The following is a 16,885-nucleotide window of genomic DNA, read 5'->3' as shown; positions in this document are numbered from 1 at the left end:
GTGGAGCACAGACAGGACCTGTAGACTCTTCTACAGTAATCCAGTGAAAGGTGGCTAAGCTTTCTTGTAATATGTGTACCCTGGATGACAGAGGGGGAGGTCTGGGCAAAAGTGTCCTGCATCCTTGTAGACCCATGTGGAGATATATAACAAATTGGCATCCATTCGGACTTTCAGTGCAGGCCGGGCCATCTGGTCCTTTAATAATTCTTATGGCCAACTATCAGATGGCTGGGCTCAGACATTGGCCATCTGGTAGTGGCATGCATTCTAATGGGTCTGAGTCTGAAGAGCTCCTGGCTCCTGGCATAGGACCGGCAGGCCCTAAGGTGGACCCCAGAAATTCTAGTCCTCTCTCGTGGGTGGGGCAGGCAACCTCCAAGCACATTAGAGCTTTGCAGGGCCAGAGCCCTTCCCGGTGTGCACAGAGGATGCTGCTGGGACAGACGTTGGCTGCCAAACATTTCCCTCCAGGGAGGTTCAGAGGCCCTGCTACAGCATGACGGGTGGTTGATCTACGTGAGAGTTAGGCATGCAACGGCAGGGACTGCACCCCCGGCTTTCCTGGAGTTCTCACAAGGGTGCATCAGAGCTTTTACCTCCGGAGCCGGACAGACCCCCGGCAAGGGCTTGGGCAGGGTAGCGGCGGACCCTCATGGGAGCCAGGCACCATGGGCTGGGGCAGCAACCCAGCCACACTGGAGATCTGGCCGGGGCACATTAGAGCTTTTCCCTCTTTTGAAGGCTGGGACACCTGCCAGAGTGAGCTGGGGCCTCCACTGGGCATGGGCATAGCTGCCAGGTTTCCGAGTTCCATCAGGACTCTTTGAGACAATCTTGTTATTTCACACTGCATGATTGGGACTTGTAGGCCCATCCTTACATGGAGAAAAATGAAGCTATAATTTCCAGCATGTGATTGGAATAAAAAAAACAGGACTGGCTCAAAGTGTCATGCATGGAACTGGGAAACCTATCAGGTAGGAGCAAGAGGGCTGGAAAACACATCTTTGTGCTACTGCCCAGCCCCTCCTGAAATGAACATATCACTTTTGAGAATAAGGGGACCTGGACATGTCTAAAAGTAAAAGTAGCGCAAATGAAACAAGTGCATTCCCTGCACTCCTTTCACTTGCACTACTTTTGAGATTCTTCCCCATAATCTTTTTAACCAGCACAGATTCAGTCAATTCCCTTTGCTGAGTGTTTATGAGGGTTGGCAGCAGTGGTCGAAGTGGGAGGGAGCAGTGTTTCTCTACAATGTTTACTGTTCCTATAGTTTTATTTAAAAAAGAAACCCTTCTGGAATGGCTTCGTTTTAAAATAAGACTACAGGAGACTACAGGAAGAAGCTGAAACGTGCTCTTGAGTGCAATGCACTGAATGTTCCCTTAAACATCAGGTGTGTTTGTTTGGGGGTTTGGATTGCACGTGGAAGTGGCACAGTGATGGGGTTTGTGGGGAACTGAGACTGGCCAGCAAGGAACATAGTTCCACTACTTCTTTTCCACACAATTCGACCACTGGTTGGCATTAGGTGACCTGCACATTGCTAAAAGTAGCACACATGAAACGTGCATTCCCTTTCATTTGCACGACTTCACAAAATTGAGGCAGAAGTCTCACAACATTCCTGCACCCCTCTCTGGAAGACTATGCTCAAAACCCCAACTCTTTTTTCCTCCTTTGCCCCTCTTAGAGCAGACTGGGATGTGTCTTCTTAAGACATCTGTTTTGGAAAAAGGTAATTAAGAAGACTAAGGTAACAATGCAACTTCTGACCTTAATCACTAAAGCCTCGTCTTTTTTACAACTATTTTTTAGGGACATTTTTAAGTTGCGCCTTGAAGCAGAAGCAATGATGTAGAGCAGCAGATAGTTGAGTCAGGGTGGATGGCCCTAAAGTGCATTAGAGAGAGTAACTGACTTCTGATGGGGTTCTATTAGAATATGTTTCTATCAATGTTGCTTTCATTGCATTGGACACGTGCTGGTTGTGGTATCACATTTTATAGACATTTCTAGGAGGGTGCCTCTGTTGTGATGCATTCATGCTGTCCTTTTAGTCCTACCAGCCATCTGTGCAACTGTGGAATGTTGATAAATTAGATGATTGACAGCATGGGAGAATGTTGGTGTGTGAATTGTTCTGAGTGTTCTGTGAGTGAAAGTTGGGCCCAAGCTGTGGGTGAGTGAGGATAGCTGATGGGTGTGCCCTTAGGGCATTACATGTCCCATTCTAATGTATATACCTACAGAGTAACTGGAGCTATACATTTGTATATATCTGTAAATAAATCTACCTGGAACTCAACCCCAGCTCCACAGGTGGACTGTGTCTTAGCCTCATTACATTTTTCCATTAAAAAATAACTGGCGACAAGCTACTTCCAGGGATGAAGAGAGATATGCATGCTGACAAAGAGTAACAGGTGTAACATGTGCATTAACGTGGACAGACAGACTGCTAAGGTGAAAAGTAAAGAGAAAGGAAGCAGTTGGATGGAAGTAGCATGACCACCCACCGTTCCCCCAACTAGTTATTCCATCCTCACACCCCAGCAGCCCTCAACTTCCCCAGTGCCCATGTATCACCTGGAGGGGTTAGGATAAAGAACACTGATTGGGGGGTAGAGATTGCGGTGCCCTCAGTGTCTCCTGCTTTCTTAGCTGGGGATCATTGGGCTGGTGACAATGTTAAAGACACAGGGCCTCATTACGACCCAGGCGGTAAGTTACCGCCTGGGCCGTGACTTTACCACCATGGCGTAAACTACGTTTACGCCATGGTGGTTGGCGGACTTACCGCCCCATTCCGACCTTGGCGGGGCGGTAAGTCCCCAATCCCCATTTACCCTTCCCCATTCCCATTTTTGCCCCATAGGGCATAATGGGAGTGGGGAAGGCGTTAATTACGCCACCGTAAATTACGGTGGCGTAATTAACTCCATGGTCCGTTAGCGCCATGGATTTTAACACCTGCTAAAAGCAGGTGTTAAATCCGCCATGGCGCTAAGGGACCTCGTACTCAGGCGGTAAGGGTCGGCGCTGTTTACGGCGCCGTAAACCCCTTACCGCCTGAGTTGTAATGAGGGCCACAGTGTGAAGTGGGAGCCCTCAGAAGCAGGAACAGACCCTGGCTGACAAATTATAGAAAGCGCAAGTGTCGACACTCTTGTGTCTGAGAAACATACCTGCTCCCCTGTTGCCATGAAGTGGGGTGATTGTGCCTCAGCGGAGTGGAGGTCTGTTGGTTGCTGTGGGGGACTGTAAAGACACCTGGCTGGCTGCAGTTGTGTTCTCAAGAGCGTTCAAGTGGCTGGATGGCCAGAGAGTGTCCTGCTTTGCACGGGGCCATGGAAGTGTTGAGAGCTCCATCTGCACCGACATCCACGGAGTAATGATGACGTCAATGGAACATTGAGCGTTGTGCAACAATGGTCTGCACCATTATGAGGACGTTCTTGTGATGCACCCCACTGTTCCCAGAAAAAGGATGGCAGGCTGTGCGAAGAGTCAGTGATTTAAATTTAGGAGACGCTTTGTTTTGTTTATATTAAAGGGTCTGTGGTGGTGGTCCTGTAGTTATGGTTATGAAGAGGGATAGGGAAGCATACCCCCTCCTTCCTCTGCCACGAAATTCATGACACGGAAGAAGGGCAGGAAACACTGCAATCACCCATTCTATTTCGGATGAATTCCCAACGGACCAATGGTTGACAAATATGTCGAGAGATACCCCCTCAACCAGCCATATGCCCACAAACAGCCCTACAGACCAGGTGCGGTATAAATTTACCCCAGAGTGTATGAGGAGTCCCAGGCTATAACCAAAGACACCTCAATTGACAGTCTCGATTAAAGTGCCAAAAAGTCATGTTGCTGACATTGTTAGAGACACCATAACTTAACAGCGTTAGACATGAAGCACACGTGCCATCTAGACTCCGGGACATAAATACACACTCGAATACATGAAGAACACAAGCATACCATTCCATAGTTAGAGGCAGACACATACATACTGTCATTGCTTTTATTATTTTTGGCACTAGCCAAATGCAACAAGGCCGAAACCGCAAGAAGCAAAAGAGATCCTGAGCAAAGCTTGCAGATGCGTACATGCAAATAAACCTATGGAACTGCAGGAGCACCTATGGGACCTGACAGAACCAAGAGTGACTAACCTATGGAGAATGCAGTATAGCACGAACATGGTAGGAACCGCATTATAATGGTTTAGGAAAGTGACAGCAGCCCACATGCCTCTCAGCAAGAGCCAAGCTGAGCTGAATTCAGACTGGATAAAGAGCAAAACGTGTGAGACAGGACCCACTAGCCAAGACACAGCAAAGCACAAAGAAAAAAAAATTGTTGCACTGTTTGCCCCTAGCCTTGTCTGCATTGCGCAATAAGCCAGGTTCCGACCACCATTTAACGCCCCATGAGGTGGTGGTAGGACAGCACATGCATCTTCCCTTGTCTACTCCCACCAGGGCAAGACTGTGAGAATAGTGCATATGTGGCAGGAGGGGAAATGTACAAGTACATTACTTTTCTGGTGGCTAGCACTTCTTTTATCTCTCGCCAGATACAGCAAATCCAGGGGGGCCCAGAAGACGGCAAAGAGATCGACTGTGACAACGCACCACAAGACTGTGAACTGAAAAACTCTCTGAAAGTGGGTGATATTGTTCTCGTGAGCAACTTTATAAGGCGCTGGAATGCACCCTGGTTTACCGGCCCTCATGTGGTCGAAGAGGTGGCAGACCACATTGCGCATTTCAGGCAGGCAACTGTATCACCAGGCTGTAAGGATCAAGCAGCGTAAGTGGAAATGAAGGGAACAATAAAGAACATTATCGTTATGTTGTGTCTATAAATTCCCAGTGGATTGATGGGATTCATATTCTGGCAAATATATGTTGTTACTGCTACCGCTTTACCCTCTACTAACATTCCCCCGACTAAAGCATGTGGAATGACCATGTTAGGTGGACGAGAGGACACTGTTGATACAGTAAGGAGTGGAAAGCGCAGTGTTGACACAGACATGAAAGGAGTAGACAAGTATTTTACCGACAATGCTCAGGTGTCTAGCAACATGTGGTGCAACACATGACAAATGTAGGTAAGGAATCCACTGCGGAGAGCTGTTATGTCTGCTCTTTAATCCCCTATGCAATGAGGGCCTCTAGAACATTCATAGCAACTGAAATACCAGCAGCAAGAGCACAATGCCTGATGTATCTCTCGTGCAAAAACAAGAAAGATTTTAAGGGAAGTCAGCAACATTGAGATGGATGTCCAAAGGAACATTCCCATGCGAAGATAATTACATAAAGACATTAGACATTAGACATGATGAAAAATTATTGGCAGCTAGATGAAACTATGCAGTACCTAACTGACTGACCTGAGAAGAGAGAAACAAAGACTATCACATTGAAGGAACTGCCATGGACAAGAGTGAAGGAGATAGGAGAGCCTGGCTGCTGGGAAAGGCCACAGATACTAGTGTATGGACGAGTGTACACTAACGATGGATGGAAGGATGGAGTAGTGGGAAGCAAAGCACTGCCACCAGCCCAAACGTCAGTGAACAAGGTACAGGAAGAAAACGACAAGTGCCTGAAGGAATGGGACGTGAGTGCAAAATTGCTAACATGGGTAGAAAATGAAGCAGTACCAATGCTGATAATCCCTCTGATGACACCAGCCCTGTGCTATCAGAATAATGGTGAGGTTCCCCCGACTAAAGCATGTGGAATGACCATGTTAGGTGGACGAGAGAACACTGTTGATACAGTAAGGAGTGGAAAGCGCAGTGTTGACACAGACATGAAAGGAGTAGACAAGTATTTTACCGACAATGCTCAGGTGTCTAGCAACATGTGGTGCAACACATGACAAATGTAGGTAAGGAATCCACTGCGGAGAGCTGTTATGTCTGCTCTTTAATCCCCTATGCAATGAGGGCCTCTAGAACATTCATAGCAACTGAAATACCAGCAGCAAGAGCACAATGCCTGATGTATCTCTCGTGCAAAAACAAGAAAGATTTTAAGGGAAGTCAGCAACATTGAGATGGATGTCCAAAGGAACATTCCCATGCGAAGATAATTACATAAAGACATTAGACATTAGACATGATGAAAAATTATTGGCAGCTAGATGAAACTATGCAGTACCTAACTGACTGACCTGAGAAGAGAGAAACAAAGACTATCACATTGAAGGAACTGCCATGGACAAGAGTGAAGGAGATAGGAGAGCCTGGCTGCTGGGAAAGGCCACAGATACTAGTGTATGGACGAGTGTACACTAACGATGGATGGAAGGATGGAGTAGTGGGAAGCAAAGCACTGCCACCAGCCCAATCGTCAGTGAACAAGGTACAGGAAGAAAACGACAAGTGCCTGAAGGAATGGGACGTGAGTGCAAAATTGCTAACATGGGTAGAAAATGAAGCAGTACCAATGCTGATAATCCCTCTGATGACACCAGCCCTGTGCTATCAGAATAATGGTGAGGTTGAAGTTGGTGAGAACGTTGGGTGAAAGACAATCGAACAACTATCAGCTATGAAGGCGGGAACAACAGTACTGATAGATCACTATTGGGCTTGCGGGTCAAAAGCATACAACAAGCTGCCACCCGATTGGATAGGAGTGTGATCATTGGTACACATGAATATGCCCTTGTTGGTAGTGCCAAGAAAGGATGTAAAGCTCAATGAATTACCAAAAATTAACAACAATAAGTGAAGGATGAGGTTGGTCATGGTGGCACCAACAACCAAGGTGGAGAAGACGGAGAACCGGGAAGGATTTCTCAGAAGCATCAGAAACGGCACTCAATGAGATCCCATCTGAGCATATGCTGTTCAGCAGGACACAGATGTTCTTTGCATCATTAATACCATCTGTGCAGAAATACACAAATGCCAAGTGGTTACAGATCACTCACTGGGAGCTGATGGTAACGATAAATTCTACTGTGAATGGGTTCAACGCAATAAAGTAAGAGCTCAGAGCAATAAGATTGGTGGCATTCCAGAATAGATATGTTCTGGATCTCCTCACAGATATGGAAGGAGGAGGTTGCGCAAAGATAGGGAGTTCCTGTTACACATTCATACCAGCTAATGACGAACATAACAGAACTCTGTCAGATGCAGTTACAAAACTAGATGTAAAATCGTTTTGCAAACATTTGTGTAGATTCGTCAAATTGCACCATATTTATAAACCTTTCCAATATTTGCGGATCCCCCCTCTAATTTTGCCCCCTCCTGAAAGAATCCCACCAGACTTTGCAAAAACATTTATATCTAGACATATAATCTTTTTGCAAACCTTTGAGTAGATTTGTCAAATGGCACCACATTTATAAGCCTTTTTACAATATAATGGGACCCCCCTTTAATTTTGCCCCCTCTTGACAAAATCCCACCAAACTTCACAAAAACATTTTTATCAAGATATATTATCAATTTGCCAACTTAAGTGTAGATTCGTCAAATGACACCTCATTAAGCCTTTACATTATTTTTCCCCCCCTTTAATGTTGCCCCTCTTGACAGAATCCCACCAAACTTTGCAATCTCATTCGGAATCAAGACAAGAATATAATTGCTAAATTTCATGCAGTTTAATTAAGTGGCACCAAAGTTATAAGCCACCCAAGAACTTCTTTTCACCAACCTTGTAATGCAGAGGTGGCCGCGATCTTCACAGGACTGTTCGCGAAGATCAGGATTGTGTGCAGACTTTTACAGCAAAAAACACCTGTTTTTTTTCTTCTTGCAGCCATATCCCATCCCATCCTCATCACCCCTCAACTCCTCAGAGATTATTTGATAAGTTTGCAAGTGCAATGTTGTGTTTTTAATATGTTTTTACGGTGATCTCCGCTTTTCACCATCCAATCAGTGGGCGCGTCCAATGTCCGCGGACACCATGTTGCCTTCTAAGCCAATCGGAGCCCTGTCTGCTGACGGAACAGGGAAATGGGTCCATGGACCGAACTCAGAAGTCACTAATTTTTTGGGATATAATTTGTGGGCCATATACTTTTTTTTGCAAAGTTTAGTGAGGATTTGACCGCCCAAAAAGAGGTCTTCCAATAGATTTAACAACTTATACATAACTACACGGCCGCTATCGCGGGGCGTGTAATATATATATTTTTTTATTTTTATTTTTCTTCCTCATTCTCGGTTTGTACTACAGACTGTTGAGTGAGGATGAACCCACGGAATTAGAAGAGAAGCGTAGTTCCCCAAGCCATGGTGTTCTCGCCACAGTGTTTAGTGTTTGTCAGAATACAATGCGAATTGAATAGTTGTTTTTTGCTTTCATCGTGAGAGCTGTTGCTGGAGGTTGTACTGCATGTCAGTGTGTTTTTTTGTTTTCTTTTAGGAGCAGATTTCATGGAATTTGTGCACCGAAAAACGTGGATTTGAGTGCTATTCTGCCCGCAAATCCCCATTTGTTGAACAGGGATTTGCGGACAGAATGGCGCTCAAATCCCAGTTTTTCAGTGCACAAATTCCATGAATCAGCCCCTTAATGTATTTAGTTGTTCGTTTTTTGCTAGTCCTACAGATGCTACTTTGCCGCCTGTGGTGTTGGTTTACAGACATAAAAGGGTAGATTAATTTATTGCAGCTCATTGTTATTGTTACTGCGTCATTTTAAGAAGTATCCAGTGTCAGCTGCTTATATTTGCCGCTCTTCTCTATTGATGTTTAGCTAGTAATCTGTTGCATTTGTCGTATTGCTTAGATAGAGGGTCAAATAGCATTTGCCTTACTGCTGAGATAGAGGGTAATACTGGATATGCCACAAGTTGGGGGAAAAAGCTAGTTATGCGACCATTTAAAAAAACGAAAAGCTGAAAAGTAATGTGATGCACTTGTCTTACTGCTGAGATAAAGGGTAAAATTGCATTTGTCTAACTGCTGAGATAGACGGTAAAAGTGGATAAGCGAAAAGCTGGAGAAAAAAAGCTGGTTATGCAACAAGTTAAACAAAGGAAACGTGAAAAGTAACGTGATGCACTTGTCTTACTGCTGAGATAGAGGGTAAACACAGATATGTGACAAGCTAAAGAAATAAAGTGAGTGTCAGTTGGGGCCAAGCTGTGGGTGAATGAGGATGGCTGCTGGGTGTGCCCCTAGTCCAGTAAATGTACCGTCTTAAACCTAAAGAGTAACTGGAGCTGTACATCTGTATATATCTGTAAATAAAGCTACCTGGAACTAAACTCCTGCTCCACAGGTGGGCTGTGCCTTAGCCTTGTTGCATCTTTCCATTACAACAGCCCCCTGCTAATGTATGTGTTTGGGTTAAATGATACATCCTAAAAGTACAGTTTATCATTTTGCCATGTCTATTATAATTAATTGAATACACTTTTTTCCTTCAATCACTATGAGTTGCCCTAGGAGCACGGTTTTGATGGTGTGTCGGAGAGGGTGAGTATAAACAGGTAGCAAATAAGCATGACATATATCCCATTATATTGCACGCATGCAGTGGTCATTTAAAACAATCTCTTACAGCAATGCTGTTATAATCCATAGGAAATACGGCATAAGTCATTATACATTTTATCCAATGGGGTATCTAAAAACGTGGAAGAGCATCCTAATTAGTCTGACCTATTGGTCTCTAAGCATAGCCATTCGCTGAATAGTCTAAACAAAAAGGGCCATTAGCTCTATTTGCAAGTAACTGGCAATCTCTTTACATTGTTACCTTGAAAATGCAGAAGCACTTGTGAGCCATTTTAATCAATTGCCTTTGTTTAATCACATCTTACATTGACCCGAAATGTGACAGACATTGGGCCTCATTCCGAGTACGGCGCTAACCAATGGCGCTATTAACGCCTTGGTTGACGCCGTACCCGGACCGTCAGCGCCTTGGTGGATGGCGGAATTACCGCCCCATTCCAAGGTTGGCGGGGCGGTAATTCCCCATTCACCAAGGCTCTTCCCCATTCCCAAATGAGCCCCCATAGGGCTCAATGGGAATGGGGAAGATGCAAATAACGGTGACCGTTCATTACGGTCACCGTTATTGGCTTGGAGGCCCCTTTGCGCCCTCGGCTTTAACACCTGCTCAAAGCAGGCGTTAAGGGCGAGGGCGCAAAGGGAACTCGGAGTATGGCGGTAAGGGATTACCGCCACCGGTCTCGTTACCGGTGGCCGCTATCCCTTACCGCCATACTCGGAATGAGGCCCATTAACTATAAACAGTGAGTGATTTGATTTGTTTGCTGAATTCGGGTTCAAAGTAGTTGTGAAAACCCCATACTCCTGTGGAAGCATCAATCTCTCTCCTTTCTTTTTCCAATTTCACACTGTTCATTGTATAATAACCGAAGATACATTCTTCGTCGCCTTGCTTTTCAACATTTCCTTCCCATTCATGGTTTACGTCATAAGATATGTTTTCAGTGAATCTCAGATGCATGCAGACAACCCTCGACTAATAGTCAGAATGTCTCTATCCTGACCTATTGCAATGGCTCATCAACAGTCGCTCTTCAAAGCTGCTGCAAGCCCCCAGAGACAACCAGTATAAGGGGTAATACAAGATAGAACCCTGAAGAGCAGCCACTCGCAAACCAATAGCCCTGCAAACCACTAGCGCAAAGGCAAACACACTAAGGACTTTCCTAAGAATACCTGCAGCAGTTGAACTCAGGGACAGTTATTCCAACCCTGTAGCCTGGCACAAACACCAAGCATAGGCATGGATACCTTTCTCAAGTAAAAAGAGTTTTGTTTCGCTAAGATTACTGGTGAGTGTTTCCTTGAAATGTTTCCTTCCGCACAACTACTGGAGAAACCATTCTGCAAATTCAACGGCATTGACTTTTCTGTTGGGTTTTCCATGAAAACAATGGATCGTTCACAGAACAAGAGTAATGAACATGTATGTGCACATCCCATAGGATCTTCAACACGAACCCTCATTGTTCTTCCACTGTCTGTGGCTTTCAATGAAAACAGAAAAGCAACAGATGTTAGTGTTCTTTCATGCTGAAAACATTCCATTAAACATCTCCCATTGCTTACCAAAGGCTTCCCTGACTTCAGATTCATACCCTACTGACACTGAGTGATCCAATCTGAGCAGGCAACACAGTCAGAGCTCACAAGGGGTGGAAAGGAGTCCAGAGTTCTTCTAAATACCAAGAGGCCAACATGCCTTGTTATAACCTTAAACCAAACCCCTAGCAGCCCACATGGTCACAGTGTCATGGGCCAATCACTTACCAACCCATCATACATTACACAAGTGTAGTTCATACCCCCAGGTCCACTGACGAGGCTCAGAGACCAGATTATACAAGCCAGCCTGCTTAACCTATGGTATGTTTGAGAATGAGCTAACAAAAGTGTTTGAAAAGGATCGACATGCACACAGTTTGCAAGAGATTTATACAAGAGGTTTATTGAGCAGAAAGTGGTTTGGAAGAAGCTATATTGGAGGAGGATGGAAATATTACAAGTGTCCTCACTTATGGAGATGGAGGGAGGACAGGTAGCTCAACTAGCCAATAGTAGCAGGCAGGTTCCATCAGACCAGGATGGAATTGTATTGGCTGAAGAAGATTATCATCGAGAGAGCAGTAACAACACCAATATCTAATCAGTCAGCCTCCCTGCAGTTAGAGAATATAGCTATGGCACAACATCCCTTGGGATGGCGTATCATCATATGTTATCATTATGTAGTGCAGGCAGTTATCTCCTGCCATTTTTTGTCATCTAGTATGAAGTCTTTCCATGCTGCAGATGTTCATGCCTGGAGCAAGAAGGCATGTCCTCTTTATGAACAGGGTAGTATTGTTGTCAGTGACATATTTCATGCAGTGGTTGCCACATGGAGATGTAGAGGTGGAGTTGAGTACCGCCACTCAAAGCTCCTGTCCCATTATGCCTGTATGTTGGGAGCCAGAATGTGAAACTCGTGCATTGCCAGTAAGAATACCTATACCAAAGAGAATCCTCGAAGTAAAATTTCCATTGAGGTAGCCGTACATGCAAACACGACAATATGATGGTCATTTGCTCAAAATCCCAGAGGAAGATGGAAAAGCAAGCGAGACAGCAGATTGGTGACTTCATGAAAAGTAGAGTTCACACACTCAGAAGAGATGCAGAAGACGAGAGAACATAAAGATTCTATAAGCACTAAGTTCAAATTATTAAAGATGAGCAACACTTCGGGCTCGAAATAAAGATGCTCATGCTACAGAATAAATAAAGAAGATATCAAGACATTTTATAAGTGTACACAAGCAGTAACGCAAGTAGATGAAGTATTCTTTAAGGCTGGCTAGGTAGTGAATAGATTGCGGCGATGTGCCAAAGTATACACATCAGACGTAGGAGGACTGTGGATGATTCCACAATGTGCTTTAGCAGAGCTGAATTCTGAGAGCAGGAAAACGTTTTTAGTGTGTTGCAGCTAGAAAATGAAAACTTAACCATGGAGGTGGATCAAAGAAAGATTTGGTTGAATCAACACCAAGAAGTCAAGGTCGTCCTGGGCCTGGATGTGCTTACAAACTATTACTGAACTTGTGAAAGAACAAAACTCTTGTCTCTAGTGAGAGGCGAGATCATTAAAGACGTCAGAGGTTCATCAAATAGTAGTTTTATAAATTCAGTAAGACTCAAAATCATGGTCTACAGTCAGGTGGTCAGATGAAATAGGCACTATGATGAACTGTATCGAAATCGAGAAGACAGAGTGGGATATACTCCCTCATATTCTTCAGCACACAGAACATGTCCAAGGCCAATTTCAAAGCTTTAATTGTGTGTAGGCTGCAAGTGTGATGATGGACGCCAGGGCTAATTGGTGGGAAGCAATGGTTGTGGTCATCCCACTGGCACTTGGATTCCAGCCTGAGTGCTGCTTATGCATGTGGAATATTACAGAGGGTTACAAGGTTGCCAACCAATTATAGAGGGACACGTAATAGAGAGTTCTATAGTTTGTATAACCAATGGGACATCATGTATTTGATGACGTTCATAGTGACCTGCACTAGATGAGGGCTTAGTTGCCCCATATGATGTTAGAGACCCAATCACTTTCCCTGACCAGTATGGAATGTATGCATAGGTGTTCCTTTAAGCCTATCACCATTCTAAATAGGTTTTGTAGTTTGCAACATTGATTGACGTCAATAGTGATGAGTTTTCAGTATATAATCTGTTTTTTTATATGTTGAATTGAGTGTGAGGATTGAAAGAATGTGCTGATGTTCGTTGTAACTCCCTGTTTTAGATAATTGACATTAAAACAGTCACATTTTGCCAACTTCCTGAGTTAGTTTGATTATCGATGTTTGAGTAATATTCTGCATCCCCATCTGTCTCTAAGTATTGCTATCCCGTCTTAAAGGGCTGCGTAAGCTGTCCCACTTCATGTGGTAGCAGAGCTGATGGTTAAAATCCCATTGATCTAGTAAGCCTTTGGGTCTCCAGTAATATCTCGGACGTCCTCCACCATTTAACTGGAAGAACGTGAGGCTCCCTATAGATAGCAGCGATTAGTTTAAAAGATCTTGCAAGTTCAGGTGGTACGGGTCCCTCGTTTTCAGGCGGATTCTCCTCCCGAAATCTACGGGAAGCTGAGCTGACTGAAGGCTGAAGTGTCAGGTTTGAGGAGGAGACGATCCCGAGGGTTGGAAGTCGAAAACGCAAATGGTGAGTAGTCCGAGTGAGGTGGCAAACTGAATAAGTATTGAGAGGGGAAAGAGTATTAAAGGGGATAGAGTAACATAGGGTTGATTGGGGTATTTTATTATTTATTTATTTGAGACGATGAGCGTCAGAATGTGATACGATGAGGGTCACAGTTTAAAGACCTATAGATTAAGAGCTCTCTATGAGGTGATGCCTGTTTTCCTACGTCATGGATGTTTAGAAGGAGCTTGTCCTAAAATCCAAGCGGTATTCTAGGCTACAAACGACCAGGGCGTCGTTAAGGAGGACACCTCATACTCCATTGGAGTCATTTTTAGGGGCAGACGTAGTCACGAGGAGCGTGGGCTAAAGTATATGTGGGCCAGCCAGTTTGTCAGTATTGTCTGTTTATTTATATGTTGCATGAGATATATGTGGTAAGAAAATGAAATATTGAGAAATGAAAAAAAAAATAGACTATGGTGGAAACAATGAGATTTGAAATCTGATTTTTTATTTATTAGTTAAACTGATGATGTTCAGTGAATAAGATAGACTGAAGTAAAACGTGATACAGAGGCGTGGAGCTGTGACGATTGGTGCATGCTCATATTGTATTATTTTTCTGTAAAGTATTCATTCTGGGAAAAATAACAGAAAGTGGTGATGGAGGATATTATCCCGCTCATACATTTGTGTAGGCAGCTGCCAAAACACGCGCCCAAGCTTAAGCAATACAGTGCAGAATGGGTTAAGGCGACGGCAGATAAAATATTCATTCTGTGGCCACAAATGATGACATACTTGCATGCAACATATACAGGAAAGAAGTTATAAAAAAGATTAGTGATCTTAGAGCTCTGGAAAATGTACTAGGAGGAAAGGGAAGACCCACTTCCTTAGGACTGAATACTTAATCAATGTAAAGAAGGGGGTGAAGAGCCTTCTGCTCCCCCTTCTGTTCCTGAAGTAAATGGCAATAGTATGAGAGACGAAAGATGATATCCTTTAAGAGAGCATAAGGCAGCGACAGGGTTTAGTAACCCGACGTATAAGTCACCTGCATGTAGCAGTGATGAGTGTCCTGAAAATACTCCAGAAGAGATGTGATTCCAAAAGGAATAAAATGATTGATCAGGCATGTCTCTAGATATAGAGGTAGAAATAACAAGATGGAAAGGAGAGAAAGTCAAAGCTGGCGAGATAGTGCTCATACAGAAGAAATGGATGGGCTATCAGATATTGCTCAAACTTGATGGAAAGAGCATTGAGGAAGTAAGGCAGGAATAAGATCAGGATAAAGAGGATAAAAAAGACAGAGTATGAGAGAAACGATTGAAAGAGCACTAGGCTAAAAGAAAGGACAGACAAAGAAGGGAACAGCTGTATCAAGATGAACAGTTGAAAAAACAAGACATAGCATAGGAACAAAGAAAGTACGATAAAAGGCAAAGAGCAATCGAAGAAAGAGATAAACTAGAAAAGAAAAGAGAGGAAGAACAGAAATTGAGAGATAGAGGATACAAAGACAAAGAGATGAAGAAATGCGTAGAGCAAATGAGAGAAGAGAGCTGAAAAGACAGGAACAAGAAAGGGTTAGAGAAGAAAAATGAAGGGAAGTCAGTGAAGAAATTAAACGGAAGAGAAGGCAAAGGGCATGTGACATTGATTGCATAGAGAAATAATTAATGAAACCTAATCCAGTAGTAGCGTGGGAAGACATAGAAGAATTCTTCCCAGAACATGAACCAATACCAGGTCCACCTAGAGCAAATCTAGAAGGTGATTTTGATATCATAAGCATTGGGGATAAAATTGATAAGGTTTATCATGACAGTAGGACCAAGAAAGAATCACAAGGCAACGGAAGAAATTATCGATAAGGGTAGTTTGTTTAGCCTTGAGCATAGAGCGTTGTCTTTGGACAGGCTGACTCTGAATAGAGACGAGAAAGAGGAAAGTCACATGAGTTGGGGACAGGATATGTCAGACGAAGATAGAGAAACTTTTCGCGGCGAGGAAGGGGCTAGTGCATATGGTCCTGAAGGGTGTTCTCCTACGGACAGAGAAGTGAGATGGTCAGATATAGACCTACCTAAATCTAAGGCGTCAAAGTCACTGGCACAGCTAGATCAACCTAAAGGGAGATCCCATAGTTAGAGGGGGGACTCGCCACCTTATGTGAGTAGACTAAAGTCATTACCGGGAAGAAGACGGTGTAGGACCATGGTCCTTGCTCTGAACAGGCAGGCGACAGGGGATGAATGCGATTTCAGGATCTTGCCATTCCCATTGTTAGAGAAAGGAGGGGTCAGACCGCAGTATAGACCGTATCCCCGGAAGGATAAGGACAATTTAAGATGTAAACCCCTGAGTTTAACGTCGGGTGCCGGAAAATGGATCTATGAATTAGAGAAAATGACGGGAGGAAACACATTAGCTATCAGGGACGTTAAGGGTCTTCTAGCAGCTATATCTGGGGAAAGAGCTGATGACATTTGGTCAAGAGCAGGTTATGCAGGTGTCATGGCTCAGAATACTGCTCATGATGGAGCACGGTTCAAAAATTGTAGAGCGGCGGTCTGGAATGCGCCTTGAGTAGAATATCCAGACACGTCAGACATGGGAGCTATAATGGCAAGAAAGATGCAGGAAGGAGAGGATCCGTTGATTGATATTCAGAATTTCCAATAGCAATGGAGCTTGGAAACACACAAGCCATGGGGTAAATCATACCTGTATTCTATCATATACTATGTCAAGGATTGCCAGAAGAGGTACAGAGACAGCTCAAGAAGCAGGTGGGTATGGAGGGAAAACCTTGGCCAGAAATACAGTTGACAATAGTGCATTATTGCCATCTTTTACAAGAGAAAAGCCTAAAGAAAGAAGAAGGAAAGAAGCTTGAGGAGGCTAAGTTGTTACAGAAAAAGCTATTGGAGTATGCTATAGAAGGGGCAATGTTAACTAGTGGAGAAGGGCAGGGAGCCCAGCAATTAATAAGTATGCCACAGGTGAATAACCAACGGCAGTTTGATCAAGGAGGGATGGGATTGTACCACAAAGTAGAGGAAACTTCAGCAGAAGAGGAGGCTTTCAGAACAATCAATGGAACTTTCAGAGTAACCAAGGTGGGTTTCAGTCCATACAGAATGATAATCAGGG

This window comes from Ambystoma mexicanum, chromosome 3p (assembly GCF_040938575.1).
Source record: "Ambystoma mexicanum isolate Mex_15411 chromosome 3p, UKY_AmexF1_1, whole genome shotgun sequence".
Taxonomy (NCBI): Eukaryota; Metazoa; Chordata; class Amphibia; order Caudata; family Ambystomatidae; genus Ambystoma; species Ambystoma mexicanum.
Note: the sequence above shows the minus strand (reverse complement) of the source record.